General features: G+C 35.6%; 1 protein-coding gene across 1 annotated transcript in view; it reads right to left on the minus strand.

Annotated features, from left to right (window-relative positions):
- pcp4b (Purkinje cell protein 4b) overlaps positions 1 to 18,297 on the minus strand; it is a 37,142-nt gene that overhangs the window by 7,997 nt on the left and 10,848 nt on the right. The gene's annotated exons all lie outside the window — the stretch shown is intronic.

Genomic DNA, 18,297 nt, shown 5'->3' on the forward strand with positions numbered 1-18,297 from the left:
ATAATTAATCACGATTAATCACATCCAAAATAAAAGTTTTTGTTTACATAATATATGTGTGTGTACTGTGTGTGTGTGTGTGTGTGTGTGTGTGTATATATTCATGTATAATTTATATTATATATAAATATATAAGTATATTATATTATATTATATATAAACAATTTTTTTTTTATATTATTATACATACATGTGTGTGTATTTATAAATGCATAATAAATATACACAGTACACACACATATATTGTGTAAAGTTTTATTTTGGATGCGATTAATCACGATTAATTGTTTGACAGCACTAATATATACATATATACTGTATATATGTATGTATGTATATATAAACATACACACACATAATATATGAATAAAAATAAAAGTTTCATTAGTCCATTTTAATGGACATATATATATAGGTACAGTACATAAAAGAAAAATCAACATTTCCTCATACAAGAATCAAGAATGCAGCCTCCAAGAATTAGCATTCTGTCTTACTACTCTGGAGTATACTGTCATATTTTTTTAGCCTCCTTCAATTGTTTTTTTATTTTGGATGCAATTAATCGTTTGACAGCACTAGAATTTATATTTTTTGTTGCCTTTGACATCACACATTCTTGTTGTTATACTGTGTGATATTTTTGAAAGAGGATTTCAAAACCAAACTGTGTTTGGCCGTTAAGTCATTTTCAGAAATATCCGGAAAATGGGGTGCAGTTAAACAGCTAAGTGAGCGAGAAGGCATCACCAGCATTTTTTCCCTGGGCACATCCTCTCCTGCATTATTAACTGCACTTTCACTGAATTTCAAACCGTGTTTGTAGTGCTTTGATGTGAAGTGCTCAGGCAACCTGCATGTCCTTTCATGCAATTAAGAATGTTCAGCCAAACATGAGCACAGAAACAACCCTCCTGTTTAATGTTTCCTTCAACTCTTTTTAATTAAAGCTTTCATGCATTTAAATCCTGTGATACACTAGACAGGGTCCAAAATTTACTCTTTGCTACACCTGCCTGTGTATAAAGGTAATTTATTTATAATCCATTAATATTTATAGGGGGTGGGGTGCTTTAGGTGATCCTTCTGTCAGACAACACCCATCCCGTTAAAATGTCATATGACTGAAACTATTTTATCATTCCGACATGTTTCACAGCCACTATTTGTGTATTTTTGAAACTATAATGAAATATAAGGCCAATTTCACGGTATAGACCTTATTCAGGTTAGACGTCATAAATTTAACATGAATGAAAACAAGGCTGTGAAGGATAGACTTGCAGTCTTTACAATGATATGCAATGTATAAAGATTCTAGATCACGTAATTTTTACAACTCTGGAAACTATAGAGCAGGGCTGTCCAAACTCGGTCCTGGAGGGCCGGTGTCCTGCAGAGTTTAGCTCCAACCCTAATTAAACACACCTGAACCAGCTAATCAAGCTCTTACTAGGCATAAAAACTTCCAGTCAGGTGTGTTGAGGCAAGTTGGAGCTAAACTCTGCAGGACACTGGCCCTCCAGGACCGAGTTTGGACAGCCCTGCTATAGAGTTTTTGTCTTCTGATTTTTTTTTTTCATTAGCTGAACGTGTTGAACAACAGTACAATCCATTAAACACACTGTACTTATTTCCCTCACAGCCTCATTTTCATTCCTGTCAAAAATTAAATATGCCATTACCCTGACTAAGGTCTATTGGGCTGATCTCTGTTCCAACCTTGAGACCATTAGCTTTGCTTTCATCAGAAACCATAACACGGTATCAGCTGTATTATGTTATTGATAAAGATCAATTTTTTCCCTTAATTTGTGGTTAATTTATTTTATTGTATTTTATTCAATATTCTAGTAAGGCTGAAAGGTATAAATACTTAATGTTATGTATTTGTATTCTAGTTTTGAACTTTGTTCTTATTTCTATTTAATTCTAATACAGGGGTGGCGAACGTCAGTCCTGGAGAGCCGCAGCCCTGCAGGTTCGCCACCGCTGTTCTAATACTATCCTTTGAACTTAGTTTAGTTTTCATTGTTTTTGCATTGTATGAGTGTTCAGTTTGAACTGAGTCTGAGTTGAAGGCGCATCAGTGGCCTAGTGTCAGACTCTGGTCCGTGTTTTGTGTGTGTTTTGCTCATCATGTGCCTTCCTTGCCCTTATTTGGTCCTTCCTGTTCCTGTCCTCGTTCGTCTCCAGCTGTGTTTTTATTAATTAGTTAATTTGCTCCCAGGTGTGTTCCATTGGTGTCTGTGTATTTAAAGTGTGTATGCGTGCGTGCCAGCCCCGGGCCCATATGCAAAAACATTTGTACGGGCTCCTTCAAACATCATAGGTTAATGTAGGCTCCATCGCTCCTTATTGTTGTCTTTTCTAAGGTAAATAACATTACATGACTATTCACAAGCTGTTATATTAATAAAAAATATATAAATGTTTGGAAATAATATTTCACGTTTTCAAGTCATTTATTCATTAGTAGCGCACCAGCCACCCAATAATCGCAATAAGCGTGTTTTGTTACTTTTAATATAACACAAATTGTAGCCTTTAAATTGTCAATTTTATCTTGAAATACAAACAATAAATGTGTTTTCCCGCTCTTTAATGTGGTGTGAAATCACTGTATTTAGTTCAAGCGGCACATGAATCAATCATCTATTTTTCTATTAGTTCCAGCACGAGATAAACATGAATGAATATCAGTAGACATGTAAAAAAATAAAATAAAATCAGTACAACTTAAACGAATGTCATGTAGGCTAATCGGTCGACCAATCAGTGTTTCGAAAATCGTCAATAAAACAGCCCATGAATAGTCATAACAGTTGTAAGATAACATTTACCTCAGAAATGCCAATAAAATAACTTTGCCATCTTTTGTTTTATCACTTATATTCATAAATCAGGCAGTTGACCAGCTTTAATGTAAGTAAATGCATTAACTAACATTATATTAGTTAGTATAAAATAACAATGAAAAATATTTCTAAAGCATTTATTAATCTTAGCTCATGTTAATTTTACTAATACTTTATTAAAATCGTAAGTTGTGTTTTTGTTAATATTATTTAATGGACCTGAGCTAATGTGAACTAAAAATGAACGCCTTTGTGTCACCTTTGGCTTGCTTAGTTGGGGACACTTAATTCCTGGCAATACTGTCAGCTTGACCGCTTAGACACTATTTGAAGAGAACTGAACTGAGTTGGATGATGACTACTGAATCCACATTGAACTGACTTTTAACTGAAAAATTGATTGTTTACTATTGTGCTCCAACATTATTGACAAACTGTTTTCCTGTTTAACACTGTAAAGCTGCTTTGACACAATCTGTATTATATAAAACGCTATATAAATGAAGGTGACTTTACTTGACTATTAAATCCAAAGTGCTGCCATGAAACTCTAGATGGTGCAGGCTGATAGGTCCTTAACTCAAACTGCTATCACATTGTTATCAATGTGACACAGCTGATTGGGTTCTGTTGCATCAGCAGCCAATGAGCTTGCTGCTCAACATTCAAATAGTTGACCAATGTTTGCTGAAACAGATACGGATTTCAGATGCTTTCTGAAAGCGTGCTGCAAACTAAGATAAGTGAATGCTCTTTTACTCCATATCACTGCATATTGCAAGGTCTTCCTTAAATGAGCAAGTATAAACAAGTTTTAAACTTAAAAGCGTCATGTTAAAGTCTTGCATTTGATGCAGGAATGAATGGCTAAACATATAAGCAGCAGTGTTTACACAACTGGGTTTATACAGATACAACAAGCAGTCTATTGTTTTACCAGAATATGTAATTGTTGTAACAATTTGCCGACTAAGCTATGGATATGAGAACAGGCTAAAGTGAAATAAGCATTCACTCTGGATATATCTGTATATATATTTTCAAACAGGATTTGCCATATTTAGCTGTGTTACCTCAATATATACAGTGGTGTGAAAAAGTGTTGGCCCCCTTCCTGATTTCTTATTTTTTTGCATGTTTGTCACACTTTAATGTTTCAGATCATCAAACAAATAAAAATTTTAGTAAAAGATAACACAAGTGAACACAACATGCAGTTTTTAAATGAAGGTTTTTATTATTAAGGGAAAAACAAAATCCAAAACTGCATGGCCCTGTGTGAAAAAGTGTTTGCCCCCTAAACCTAATAACTGATTGGGCCACCCTTAGCAGCAACAACTGCAATCAAGCGTTTGCGATAACTTGCAATGAGTCTGTTACAGCGCTGTGGAGGAAACACTTCTTCACACAGGGCCATGTAGTTTTGGATTTTGTTTGCGCCGCATACCCAGGCCATTTTAGAGAATAAATTCACGGGATAATTCATATAAACATGATTATAAGTTGATCCCTTGTCATTTGAAATGTAACTTAAAGCTTAAAGTGTTAGGAATAAGTACGTAAAATGATTTATTTACCAAAAGGATTCTCCGCAGATTTCTCATCTCCGCTCTGTTGAAGTGACGAAGTGAAGTGACATGTGGCCAAGTATGGTGACCCATACTCGGAATTAGTGCTCTGCATTTAACCCATCCAAAGTGCACACACACACCATGAACACACACCCGGAGCAGTGGGCAGCCATTTTTTTGCTGCGGCGCCCGGGGAGCAGTTGGGGGTTTGGTGCCTTGCTCAAGGGCACCTCAGTCGTGGTATTGAAGGTGGGAGAGAGCGCTGTACATTCACTCCCCCCACCTACAATTCCTGCCGGTACCCAACCTTTGGGTTACGAGTCCGACTCTCTAACCATTAGGCCACGACTTCCCCAAGGAAGTCTAACTAAAATTATTTGCTATGGCTCGTCAGGATTATAGCGCGTTCTCAGTGATTTGCTGGTCTGCGATTGATTTAATGCGCGAGGTAAGCTGTTCGTGAAGCAATCGCCCAAGCGGAAAAATGTGCTGTTGCTGTCAGATCTGAGAATCACAATGCTGAGAATCACATTGTGTTTGATGCAAAACCAACTCGACTAAATCAAAAGAAAAAAACACTAAATGTATATTTTTATTTTTTTCAAGCAAAGCATATTTTAAAAGTCCACTGAACCTATTACATTTTTGGTCATAGACAACGAATGTTGAAGATATACGTTATTGTCAACGTTATTGCCTAAGCGGTAAATTATTTTTTTTTTATAAAAACGTGGGCTATACAATATTTTAGTAATAACAGACATATTGTTCCCTTTGTTTTGCATATGCTCGTGTCGCTTACAGTTGAAGTCCTTCTCTGATTTTATTATTGTTTGCTAGGTTGCAACGTTACTTTGCAATATTTGAAATATTTTTGGGTATTTTGCATGGTCTGTTATTGGAGTAATGTCACCCGGTGGGGAGTTTTAACTGTTTTCACTGGGAATAAAAAAAATAATTTAGCAGATGCAGAGACATATAGACCGGAGGAATCCCCCCCCCCATCTCCCCACCCTCTGATTACATATCATAATGTAACTACGTGTAAATGTTATTTGGTGGTTTTTACTTGGAAAACCAGCTATATTTTTCTTGCATTCAAATAACTATGGATAAAACAGAAACGATAGAAGAAGGATTGGAGATGAATTTCATTTACAAATAAGGTAGGAAATGTGCACACTTTTAAATAGATCCCCCCATCTCCCCACCCTCTGATTACGTATCATAACGTAACTACGTGTAAATGTTATTTGGCGGTTTTTACTTGGAAAACCAACTATATTTTTCTAGCATTCGAAAAACAATGGATGAACCTGAAATGACAGAAGAAGGATTGGAGATTAATTTAATTTACAAATAAGGTAGGAGATGTGCATACTTTTAAATCGGCACCTGCCACGGTGTTTCTTATTTTTCATCTGTGATCCCTTTTGAGTGTCCTAAAAGCCGACAGGGTGTAAAAGCCGGGGGTGGGGGTGGCCTTATCACTCAGCATACCCGGTGAAAAAAGTCACTGCTCGCCACTGATTGATATATATATATATATACTTGTCTTGGTGGTAGATCTGCTTGTTTGGGGGTGTTTTGTCCTTTCCCGTCATGATTACATTATGAAAACTTTCCAACACCAAATTACTATTAAAGCAGCAAATTCTGAGCTCTTAAACAAAGTTGCCAGAATTGAGACTCTGATCCAGCAGACAGAACCATAATACCTCCAGCAACCACAGAGAGGAGGGGGTCCCTTCCAAGCATCCCTGCAGCAGCGCATGATGTGACCCCCAGAGACCTTGACAAGCTAGCCAGAAAAATCCCAGCATTCACATGGCCAGGAAAATAATAGTTTCCTACTTTATGCAGGACGAGCAGTAATTTAGAACGTTGGCGTCGTTTTAAACATTGCTTGCAAGCAGACATGATTAATTATTCATATTTCCCTTATGAGCTGATTCGCTACAATTAATTGGCTTGTTTTGTCCATTTCTTTTGTCTCCTGATTTATTGGGGGTTATATCATATGTTATATGTGCAGTAGCTAGGGATGCACGATGTTGGATTTTTGCCGATATCCAATATGGCGATATTTTTAAATCATTTTAGTCGATAGCCGATACCGATATATATTTCCATTTGTTTTGAAACAACACCAAGTCTCTCCTGTGCATTAGAATATGAAGTATTCTAATTTGTTGAGATAGTGAATTGGTGGGTTTTTGTTAAATGTGAGCCAAAATTACTTAAGACCAATAAAAAAAAAACATTTTTAGTGAATTGTTGGCCTTCTGTAAAGCATGTTCTTTTACTGTACTTGTAAAAATAAATTAACTTTTCCACGACATTCTAATTTATTGAGATGCACCTGTATTACCATGCCAATCTTTCTGAGAGTTGTCATGACAGAACTGACATTAACAAAGATTAATAAGTATGGTAACAAATGTATTGCTCCTTGTTAGTTAACTAATGTTAATAATAGAATCTTCTTGTGAAGTGTTACTGTTTTTCTTTCTAGCTTTTTGTAGGAATTAGTATTAATTTTAGTGTTATGTTTTATATTCGTTTTTCACTTCTCAGGGCCGTCTACTGTCGTTTATTTATTTATGTTTTAACGCCATATCAGCAACAATGGCTATATTCATGGCAATATTAACAGTATCACTTCATTACATAATTTACAATAATTATAAGAAGCAACCACTATACAAAAACATACAAGTAACAACAACAGTACTGATCAAAATCATACAGAATCTTTAAATTTTCAACTTTCAACAAACTGGTTTCTCTTGCCCTTTCAATAAATATGAATGAGTGAGTCTTGAATGTCCATCTCTATGTGACTTATATGCTACATATACAGTATATGACTTCAGAGGCCATACAATAACTATGTCATAATTTCCTCATTATCTTCAGCTGGCATGTTCCCGTGACAACACAGCACTGTGTTCGTCAGCAGATGTCGCTGTTTTACTGTCATAAATGTCTTTTTATTGTTGTTAGCATAACTGTTGCAAATAAACATACATTTTATATTTTAAAAAGTTTTTAAAATATGCTATATAATATATAAAAACTAATATATATATAACTTTTTAAAATATAAAATTATATATTTTTATGCTGATGCAGATCTGCTGACGGACACCATGCTGCGTTTTCACCGGAACATGCCAGCTGAAGATGAGGAAATTACATCGCTCCCTTTGCCAAGTCACGACTACATAATGGCACGCACGTGCCCTGCTCACTCCAAAGTCCCCACTCCAAGGGAATAGGGATGATCACTTGCATTTGGAATTTGCCCCGTGAACCGTTCAGTACCGATACTCGTACCGGCACACCCCTAATTTGCAATAATATTACATTTTCTTAAGAAACAATCATAATACAAAAATATACAAGAAAACAATAGTACTGATACAAATCACATACAATCTTTCGATTTAATCAGTGATAAAAAATTCTAAAATTCTTCCAGGAGAGACTTTTTAAAAAATGTATTTTAGAATATTTTCTGAATAATATCGTTGTCTAATATAATTTCAAATTGGACATTCTATTAAAATGTTTTACACTCAAAAAATTCTTATGTCACAGACTGGTTTCTCTTCTCCTTTCAATAAATATGAATGAGTGAGTCTTGAATGTCCAATTCAACATCTTGTATATACAACCTGGTCATTTCTATTTTCAAAACAGTAATTACTTATTTCATTTACTACTGGATTCACCTCATATAATTTGTTGTATATGCATTCATTCCATTCCATTTGACATTTATTATTAATGTACAGATTCAATATAGGTTTTACATCAGATACTGGAATATTATGTTTTGTTATTTCCAACTGAAGAGCTTTCTTAGCCACTTTATCTGCTTTTTCAGTGCCGACCAATCCGTCTACTGTTGCCTCTATCTACCAATGTTTTCATGATTTATACAGTTGGATTGTAAAAGTTTCCAACTTTATGATAATTAACAATAATATTTCTGTTTATTTCATTTTTTTAAAGTATTTTTAATTATGCTAATAATAATAATAATAATAATAATAGTGATCTAGCAAGTCACTCGAAATCGCTTTGTACTTCATTTGGCAGAGATAAAACTCTAGTGGCAACCATTTTAACAAAGCTGCATTTGTTTCAAGTAAACTGAAAAATGTTTGTCCTCTCTGAAATCCCAAATGTACCCTTAAATAATTCATCCAGGTCGGCAACACTGCAATGACCAATGGGACTGCAGACAATGAAGCTGAATGAAGTGATCTGCAACCTGATACATTTGGATGCAGCCGGCAAGTAAGAATAATAGTGACCACCAATACAGCGATTCAGTTTCTGTCAGTGTGAACATACCTTTTAAGTTTCACAACCTCTAAAATCCCAAATTAACCCCTGTTTAATATTCACAATCACACCCACAATCATACATCACAGAGGTGCTTGCACTGAAGTGACAAACTGTGGAGAAAAACACATTACAGTAACTGCAAATAAATTCTAATTATGTTGCTTTGACAAGAAAGAGAAACGTACATGCACACAGACACACTCCCCGTGTGCTGCAGCCTTAATCAAACTGCAGTGCTGGCAGTTACAGAAGACTTGTCAGATGCACATGCAATCTTCTTTCCACTCAGCACAGAGTCGGAAAAGACAATGTTCAAGGTAAACACGCTTCTTTTGTTGGTTTCTCCTTGTACAAGCACAGGACACTAGAGCAGAGAGAGAGGCTCCTTCAGCAAAAACACAGGGTCACTGCACAGAAAACCAATTATGTTGCTATGGTCTTTGCATTTTAGAGAAAAAAGTGTTTTCTCTAGTGTTTAAAACTCCAAATCAAGGTTGCTGCAAAGTCTAGTTTTCCATAGTAATTAAAAAGCATTATAATTACCTCCCTATTATTTAGAAATATGTATGCACTGCTTTTTTTACTTAATTTAACTTAATTTTATTACATTTAAATCACTTAAAATGGAAATGTACATAATACTTGTTTGTTGTGACTACATAAATCATATTTAACAATTGAAAATGGACAGTGGATTTGTAGTTGAGAGAGTTAGATCACACTAGGCACGGTTGCCTTGAACCGAGCCCGAGTGCGATTATCCCCCCTCCCCACTCCCCTGCTGGCCTGCACTCACACTTGCACTAAACATTCTGGGCTGGAACACGCTTACGTCATGTATGAGATAACGGAGAAAACCACTTTCGCTAATATTCTGTCGAACATTTCCTGTTCATCAATAAGGTAAGAACCAGAGCCATTATAAACCTAAATATACTTGATTAAATTAACTGAAAAGTGTAGTGTAGTAGTAATAGAATATGTTTGTGGTCGTAATGATGACAGTAGCGCACACAAAATAGTATCTGTTCTGTGCTCCGGCGCGGTTAGTGCTCACACTGGGCTCACACACGTACCGCACCTGAGCCCAACCGAACTGAACCGCCGGACCGCTCACACTAGTCAAACGAACCGGGCTTTGGGGGTCATACGTGCTCGGGCACGGTTAAAAACGCCTAGTGTGAGTACACCCTAAAAGACTTCAAATATAGTCATGTGAACTACATTTGGTACTTTAAGAGTTCATGTTTGTTTGTTTTAGCTTGAAATGAATCACACACACATACTATGGAAAAGGGCAGCTCAGACATTTTGCAAAACATCTTTTGTGTTCCACAAAGGATTCAATGGCAAGGTTTTAAATAAAATATTTTAAAGTATCACCACAAGACACTCAGCATCTCTCATCTCCAATGTATTCAGTAAACACACTTTCTTCGTTCTCTGTGGCTGGCGGTGAGACGCAGTTGTTTTGTGACCATTATGTGAGAATCAGTGTTGAAGCGTCTGTGGGAACAGCAGGACCCCAGAGACAGCTTCCTCAGGCTGGTTGCTCACTCAGAACCATGGAAGACAGGCAGATTTTCCTGCCATAAATATTAAATGCTTGACATTGATGCCTGATGGTCTCTCCTAGATACCTGACTTGACACAGCAAGGTTGTGCAATGCACACGCATGATGGGTTTGTTTTGAAGTTAGCAGCACTTTCAGTCTTGACCTCCTGTCTCTTCAGAGACACAGCAAACCTGCCTCATGCAAAAGTAAAACTAGAAACATATATTGTATAGAACCCAAACTAGGCAGTGTAAAAATAATAAATCTTTCCCTTAAAGCAACGTATATCAACATGGAAATTCTAATGTGTCCAGTTTGTCTTCGGGATGCTAGTAAAGTGTCTCGAATCCAGTGTAGATGCTATTTTTCATGCATTATCTCTAAAGACTTTAGGGTCATGACAACATTTATTCTGCTTCCTTAAAGCTGAAATTTGCACTTTTTTCAATGTTACAATATTGTACATTCTCATATCCTAGCTTCGTGTGCACAAACTGCTATAAGTAAACAATCTGAAACCTGATTCCCCTAAACATGTAAGCAATGTGGCTCTCAAAACACTGCTGTTTGCACATCAAACCAGTCGACAAAGCAAAAAAAACAACTACAACAACTGGGTGCTAGAAAATTATATGCCCCTTCTCTTTCAAGCTCTATATGAAGTCAACTTTTATGTTGTCAGTTTAAATTCTGCTAAATCAAATTATCAGAATCTATTACAAAATTTTTGATCTACAGTATGTTTCATAAAGATGAACTGCTCAATATGTGTGTTTCTTCAGTTGTAAAAGATGGAAAACAAAATATGGAATTATAAGCTGAATAAATAAGTGATTCCCCACCGTCATTGTAGTGCTATTTTAGGAGCTTGTAGATTGCAGACTACATAACTTCTGCATGGCTTTCACTGTGAATTAAAAATGCAAGGAAGACGCATGGAATTAGGCCACAAACTCAAACTGTATTCAGATTACTCGTTCCTTTTTGTGCAAGAAGAAATTATCTTGAACTAAAGCTTCTTAAAAACGGCAAGAGGAGAGACAGCAAACATGAAAGTCTGTTACATATGCTAGACACATATACAGTGGGTATAGAAAAGAACCACCCCCTTGTAAAAGAATCACATTTTGAAGGTGATTAGCTACACCTGATTGAGTTTACAAGTCATTTTTAGGAGGGGGTGATCCTTTTTCCAACTCAGTGATTCTGATTTTTTTTTTTTTCTGACATGTTGGTGTTATATCTTTCACTTGGATATTATAAGTTGCAAAAGCAACAAAATGTGATAATTTTAAAGGGGGGTGATTCTTTTCTATACCCACTGTAGATAAAGATAGTGATCCCTTAGGAAATCTCCTCCCATTGCCTTTTGTGAATCACTAAAAGCACAAATCGCATGTTCTTTGAAGAGGACACTATTAGGAAACTATTGATATCTACTATTACCTGGCATAAAATTAGGATTAACATCACCTTTATCACTGGTCTTGTCTTTCACTGTTTTAACCAACAATTATAATCATAAAACAATCTTACCTTTTTTTTATTCAGTGCACTGTATTTTTAAAATGTATTAATGTATTTTAAATACCAGTAATGTTTTACCAAGTTCAAGATTGAGAATGATTCCCACAAAAACTTTATTTCTGCAAGTTTTTTTCAAGATAAATTAAAACTAGGGATGCACGATATTGAATTTTTGCCGATATCCGATATGCCGATATTTTTCAACTCGTTTTGGCCGATAGCTGATGCCGATACCGATATAATTCCTTTTGTTTGGAAACAACACCAAGTCTCTCCTGCACAGAGATTATAAAATTATTTTTTTCATTTTGGTTAGTTTTTAACAGACACTTACTTTTGAGGATTAAATAAACAGTGAAGTTATTTTATAATGAGAGTACATTGAGAGCTTTGAAAATAACCATAAAGCAACTATAAGGCAATCCTTAACATTTTATTTGAATATTTAACATTTGTAGATGGTCTAAAGCAAAAGAGTTGTACAAATTCTGAAAATCTTTTAGAGCATCTTGTATTTAAGTTTTCATAATTATTTGCTATTTACTGTTCAAATGCGGAGTTTTGCGCCGTGTAGAGTATTGCGTACTGTGTGTGTGTGTGTGTGAGAGAGAGACAGGGTCACATCACAGTGGAGTCAGCTTTCTTAATCGCGGCTTGTGTACTGCAAATACATACGAGCAGCATCACTGTGTCTGTCACATGACTCTTAAAACTAGGAATGCACGATATTGAATTTTTGCCGATATCCGATATGCCGATATTTTTCAACTCGTTTTGGCCGATAGCTGATGCCGATACCGATATAATTCCTTTTGTTTGGAAACAACACCAAGTCTCTCCTGCACAGAGATTATAAAATTATTTTTTTCATTTTGGTTAGTTTTTAACAGACACTTACTTTTGAGGATTAAATAAACAGTGAAGTTATTTTATAATGAGAGTACATTGAGAGCTTTGAAAATAACCATAAAGCAACTATAAGGCAATCCTTAACATTTTATTTGAATATTTAACATTTGTAGATGGTCTAAAGCAAAAGAGTTGTACAAATTCTGAAAATCTTTTAGAGCATCTTGTATTTAAGTTTTCATAATCATAAGTTAAGTTTCATAATGAAGTTTTCATAAAAAAACATATTACACATTAATGAATACATCTGTATGTATATATATATATATATATATAAATATTTGCATAATGCCGCCCAAATGTGCACGCAAAGAAAGAAGGCGTGGTTTCAGGAACAGAGAGTAAATTGAAAGCTTTGAAAATAACTATAAAGTAACTATAAAGCAATCCTTAACATTTTATTTCAATATTTAACATTTGTAGATGGTCTAAAGCAAAAGAGTTGTACAAATTCTGAAAATCTCCTTGCATTTAAATTTTCATAATCCGTTTGAAAAAAAAACATATTACACATTAATGAATAAATCTGTATATATATATATATATTATTTAATTTACAAGTGTCTTGTTTGTGATTTTTATTCACGTAAGCTATACCTTCTGACCTTTAAATCAAACCATACTCGTGATTTTATGACATCATGCTTTATTTAATCAGAAACATAATCTTAATGTTATTTGTGTATTTTACTTTCATTTTATTACAAGTAGGCCAACAGCGCCCCCTAAGTAAATAAAAGGGCTTACCGGAAGGGCCTTAGGACCCGGGGAGGCTGTTGCTGCTACTGCTGCTGCTAGTAACTGTTGACTCTATCGCACACCGACCACGTCATTCTGTACTCGCATTCTCAAATTAAATGCTCAAAACAGTGAATCTAATCATCATTCAGGAAAAAGTTTGCTTCAAGAATGACCACACTGCTGACGTGATCTTATCGCTGTCACACCCTGAGCACATGAGAGTTACTCATCTTATCGGCAAGGCATATCAGCATCATTTTTCATATCGGGCCGATATTTGCATTTTAAGCCATTATTGGCCGATTTTGATAACATTCCGATAATACTGTGCATCCCTAATTGAAACCTTTTTTTTATTTTCATAATTCACAATTTATCTATACAGATGCAGATACATATAGAAATAACTACAATTCAAGCTGCAATACCAAACAGGAGGACCACACGGAGACACCAACAGACCACTATACCAGTCGCCTTAACCTGACTGTATCAGGTTCCATCAAATCCATTCAGAGCAAAATACAAATTAAAAAAGTAAATAAAAACATTCTAAATTTTTCGAATGTGGCGACCTGAAGGAGGCTCGATGTGACCAGTGAACAGTTCCTCTGTTAGAGTGAGTGTTGATGCCCGTATGTATATAAACACCACTGACAGCAGCAAACTCCTATAAAAACATGCTTCTTCAGCGAGTGTCCATTATAAAACACCTGCCAGACATGCTATCATACTGAAATGTGCTTGTGCAAAAAGCTATCAGAGAATGCTCATACACAGGTTGCTTGCAAATTAATAATAACAGACTTGCGTGTCTAATAGTGTACGATTGATGTATGTCACTGTAATCATCTTTAGCTCCGTTATAATTGTCATCCATGTAAACTTTACTGGTGAGATACTGGTTTGCTTTATTGAGCCCATACAGACTAGTCCTGACTTCATGTTTCTTATTAATAGTGGTAAGTTTGTTCCCACCAATCGCCGCACAAGTCAAGGTTACGTATGATGATGAAAGCATGTTAGTGCTAGCTCTCCTGGAACTCATAAAGATTGCATTGCAGTGCCTGCAGTTCAATAAAAAGTCTTTGTATGAAAGTCTGAGAACACTCGGGACGATTCTCGGCCAGAGTGAAATCGCCCAAAAAGGACTTGACTTGACTCTGATTGGACTATATATCCAGAGGCAGAACAGTCTAGAACAGTGACAACTGTGGTTGAATGTGACAGAAAAAAATCCCTCCCTTTCGCACTTTGGTGGTGCATCACCCTAATGAAGAAACCGCCCGTTTGATATATCAGGTTTTTATGATATAGTGAAAATATGGAGTTCGCACACAAGAAGAAAAATCACCATAGTTTTATTCAGAGGCCCAAACTGAAAATATGCAATGGCCATTGAATGGAATTCTGATTGCTTGTAATGTAAATCAATGAGATATTTATAACAGTATAACGTACTACTTACATAAAATGCACAGTAAACATCAGTTGTCACCACTGATCTACATAAATTACTAGATTGCTCATAGAATTCTAAACTTCCATCAGGCAGTGAAGCCACCAGAAGTGTTCGAGCGGCCATATTGTTATTCACACTGACAGAGGGCATCACTGACTGACAGCCAAAACTTTAAGTTAAAATTGCCCAATTTACATCGTATCAGTGGCACATGACTAGTTTTTAGGATATGTAAATTAATGGTTACGTCAGATGTTATCTGTAATGTTTATGGTCTTCTCGGGCAGGATAAGCGATATATTGAAATCGCTAAGGTGGGTGTGTCAGCTGCGCACTGATGACACAGGTAACTGATTGAACACAAAGTATGTCTTTATGTACATAATAATTATTAAGTAAATATTAAACATGAACATATATCTGGTATTAGTAGAAGAAATATATTTGAATTTACTATAAAAATTACAATACAAGTCTCTGTTAATGTATTACACTATATTGTATTAAAATTCCAAGTTTACCATACATCCTCTTAGAAATAAAGCTTCATGTCTTTAAGTCTGTACGCAGTCAGCATTATTTCTCTGAATAAGTTATGATGCTTCTATTATTTTATTTCCTGATTGAGCAATATCTTTTTCAGATTCTTCAAAACAAATTCTATGGTGTTTTTACAGTTTCCATAGGAGTGAAATGTTACATGTTTATGTTTTTGAATTATTAATTTAACCATTGTTTAAATCATTAACTGCTTCAAAATCATGTTGTTAATGAAATCATAACTGTAATTAAATTAAGGTATATGTGCATATACCTTGCATAAATCATAAATATATTTTTTTCTGATTTCAGAATGAGCACTTTGTAATACGTGACTGTCCTCTGATCTGATGTTTACTATAACTTTTTAATAAACAGGGGAAATTCTCTTCTTTAAACAACATTTACTTTGTACGAATGTCCAGGTTGACTTCAGATGTAACAAACAGTAACTTGTTAGGTACACTCGGAAAAAAAAAAAAGTGCAAAAGCGGTCACTGGGGCAGTACCTTTTCAAAAGGTACACTTTTTTAGGTATATGTACACTTTAAGTACTGATATGCAGTTTTGGGGGTAACGCATTGCAAGTAACGTGAGTTACGTTACGTAATCAGATTACTTTTTTCAAGTAACTAGTAAAGAAATTCATTATTTTTACATTTTTTTAAATTGATTGAGAACAAGTAAACTTTTAAATAAAAGCCTGTTGAATCATGTTTTAACGATTTTTTTTCAAAAAAATTATGTATGAAGAATCAAATAAAGGTAAATTGCTTCAGTCAAGTAAATGTTCATCTTGAAACATCACTAATGTAAAATTTGTAATGTAATGTAAAATTTATTCTCATGTTTAGTTTATAAAAAAAACATTGAAGTAGATTGTGTGCAACAGATGTAGCAAAGTTTTGATCATGTTGATTTAGAGGCCTTTTTGTGTTTGTTTGCTTTTCATTTTCTGGAAAAATAATAAAAAATCAAAAGAATCATGGTTTTAAGCAGTCCCTGTGTTTTGCATGTACAGTAGCCTATATGCACTGTAACATGTGTGTAAATATAAAGTCACCAGATCCCCTGTCCTACATTATGGAAACTTCTCCTTTGAATAGTCAACTAACTTTAAACAGCATCACCTCTTTTGATTTAGTCAGTTAAACAAAAGGTAACTAATTATCAGCATTAACACATAATAGACTGACCAGGTATCCATGTTTTCTGAGGACAGTCCCAGTTTATGGTGTCCTGTTCCCACCTGGAGTTGTCCCAATAAATGTCTCCATATACACTCGTAGCTGTGCGATATGGCTATATACAGGGCAGGACTGGTAATCGGGCATACCGGGCATTTTCCCAGTGGGCCGACGCTCTTAAGGGGCCGACAGAATGATTTTTATTTATTTTTTGCCAAGGACCATCACGCATGGACAGCGAGTAGCCAGTGGCCCATTTGTTTGTCTCCTGTATTGACAGCGTAAACCACCCAATCACAATGCGCTACAGACAGAGTGATTAAGTATTTTGCTCCGCCTATATAAAGATCGCTTCACCCCAACTTCTTCCTCATCGGCTTTTCCCACGTGTTCACAGCAGCATTATCAAGAACAGGCTTGCTCTGCGGTGAGTGATGCGGGCCAAAGAGCAAGGCAGGAGGAGAAGAAGAGAGTAGTTGAATCTGTAAAGTGCTTGATAGGGACTTGCAGTGGAGGCAGGCATCTAACCTATCCTAATGTGTGTGCACGCCATGAGTGTAGAATACGAAAACACTTTTTAATAAAACGTAAATTCCTCCCCGACAATTTTTTTTGGCCAAGTCAAGTCAAGTCATAGAGGTTTCCATGGCCCAATGCAAATAAATCTAGATTTAAATAAAAAAAGACACGATATTGTTGGACCTGACGTTTTATTCTTATCCAAAACAACTAGATGCAATGATACATATCTATGCTACCAGTTAAAAAAAATTTGAACAGTAAGATTTGTAATGTTTTTTAAAGAATTATCTTCTGCTCACCAAGCCTGCATTTATTTTATCCAAAATACAGCAAAAGCAGTAATATAGTGAAATATTTTTACTATTTAAAATAACTGTATATATATAGATATATATATATATTGGGGGGGGTCTGCCTGGACCAAAAAATGCCAGGGCCGATTTTTTGTCCCAGTCCAGCCCTGGCTATATATATATATACCTACAGCACTCGGCCGCTACAGCCTAATCACAGTCATGCTGATATACATTCATATCGAGTGTGATATTGCATTTATACAACAGTTCGACAGCACAAGTGTGTAAATAAAAAAGAGACAACAATGGAGTGTCTTTAAAAACTAGGGTGACCATTCGTGCTCTTTTTCCCAGACATGTCCTGGCCAGGATTTCTTTATTGCCTAAAATATCCAGGTTTGGCTTTGTTTTCCTGTTTTCACACTTGCGTTCGACTTGAAGCAGTGCTGCGCAGACCGATCGGTGATCGGAATATAGAAATCCTGGCCAGGAAGTGTCCAGGAAAAAGAGCATGTATGGTCACCCTATTAAAACCCTCTTTTGTGCTACTACCTTCTTTTTGAACTACTTCCTTCTGCCACAGATTCAAATCTCAGTTTGACAGTTTAACAGCTGAGCTCAAGATCCATTACTAATTTGAAAACATCACTTTGGAACTAGTAACGAAGGAACGCTGAGTTGCTTCATTAAAAGGTTATTGTATTACTGTATTAAAAGCAGTATTATGTGGAGTCGAGTAGAGAGAGAGAGAGATGGACTGAGCGAGGG

Source organism: Sinocyclocheilus anshuiensis, unplaced genomic scaffold (genome assembly GCF_001515605.1).
Source record: "Sinocyclocheilus anshuiensis isolate Anshui unplaced genomic scaffold, SAMN03320099.WGS_v1.1 scaffold24, whole genome shotgun sequence".
Taxonomy (NCBI): Eukaryota; Metazoa; Chordata; class Actinopteri; order Cypriniformes; family Cyprinidae; genus Sinocyclocheilus; species Sinocyclocheilus anshuiensis.